Source organism: Octopus bimaculoides, chromosome 21, assembly GCF_001194135.2.
Source record: "Octopus bimaculoides isolate UCB-OBI-ISO-001 chromosome 21, ASM119413v2, whole genome shotgun sequence".
Taxonomy (NCBI): Eukaryota; Metazoa; Mollusca; class Cephalopoda; order Octopoda; family Octopodidae; genus Octopus; species Octopus bimaculoides.
Window position 1 is genome coordinate 37,068,303 of NC_069001.1, and position 1,534 is coordinate 37,069,836.

At 34.6% G+C, this 1,534-nt stretch overlaps 1 protein-coding gene and 1 pseudogene across 1 annotated transcript in view; one reads left to right on the plus strand and one right to left on the minus strand.

Moving 5' to 3' along the window:
- The window catches only part of LOC128250461 (zinc finger protein 271-like), a 76,445-nt gene that overhangs the window by 11,738 nt on the left and 63,173 nt on the right, over nucleotides 1-1,534 (plus strand). The gene's annotated exons all lie outside the window — the stretch shown is intronic.
- Nucleotides 1-1,534, minus strand: part of LOC106884126 (zinc finger protein 208-like) — a 14,081-nt pseudogene that overhangs the window by 2,640 nt on the left and 9,907 nt on the right.

The window sequence follows — 1,534 nt, forward strand, 5'->3', positions numbered from 1 at the left end:
TATATATACATACACACACACACAAGCTTCTATCCATGAAGCATAGAGTGGGACTGAAACTGAAACGATGTCAGAAATTGAACCCGGCCTTACTTGCACAATCTCATACACACGTATATATATCATTACACTTTACCATTTTGTCTTGACGTAAAGTAATAACAAGTCTAGATGTGACTTCAGATATGTTGTCTTCTGAGACTACACATTCAATATTACCTGGGTGCACAATTATATTGGCTTGGTGCCTAAATTTTATTCAACAAAAACAATAACAATATTTAACAAAAACGTTTTTAAATTGATGGTCTGACCGTTTGCCAAGCAAATGGGAAGCAGTAATTGAAGTAGATGGTGAATATGCTCCGGAATAATCATTTAAAGATGTTTTTGTTTCATGTTGTTGTTTTCGTTGAAAAAAAGCCGCAATAATTATGCACCAACCCAATACCATATCAAGAATCAAATGTAGCAAACAAAATACAATTTCAAAAGAAATGATATATTTCGTTGTTCTTTATGAACTTCCAACCATCTTAAAATTTTCAGAATAACCGTGGAATTTTCCATGGGTACTGCTAGTGTAAACGTTAAGGTAGATATATGTATGCATTGCATACTCCTACTCCGGAGAACTCTAGTTATCCGATCCTTTTAGCTATTATACTTTATTACTTTACAAAGATAATTCATCTTACGCTCCTCGAAGTTTTTGCAAAAAAGAAAAAGAAAAAAAGGTACAATTACTTTTATGCTCTCGTTGCAACCCCGCCAGGTTTGATTGAGCAGCTGATCTGTTGTCCAGTTTAGGTTGCTTACAGGGATGTTGTTACAAATTTCATGAGAGATTAAACAAAAGAAAAACTTCATAATGATCAAAGTATAAAAAAGAAATTGAGGCAATTATAAACAAAAAATACCTTGAATAAATGACAGGTATTCGAAAGTTAGTAATGGTGGCGATATATGTTACTGAACAGAGAAGAGTCAGTACAATGTAGATATCATATAACTTCAGATACATATGACTATTTTTCCATTACTTTATGTTTGAAATTAAATAAAATAATTCTTTAGATTGACTTGAAACTAGTTAATGGATATTTTATGACATTCCTCACCCAAGACGGGCGGTGCAAAGTCAATATCCGGTTGAACATGCGCAATCCGAATTGTCTTTTTAGCGAAGGAATTTGTAAGTGCGGTCACGGTATTATGTCTTGTTCAATGCTGTTAGGTCTTTGTAGATCATCTTTTAACGATATAGTATAGAAAGATAGCAGGGTAACTCCGTTCGTAGGAGAGGTTAAGAAGTTAAAGGGAGAGGATGAAACATTGTAACTGAATAAATCGGGAAGTTAAAAGCACTTCTGAAAAATATTACTCTTTTACTTGTTTCAGTCATTTGACTGCGGCCATGCTGGAGCACCGCCTTTAGTCGAGCAAATCGACCCCAGGACTTATTCTTTGTAAGCCTAGTACTTATTCTATCGGTCTCTTTTTGCCGAACCACTAAGTTACGGGGATGTAAACA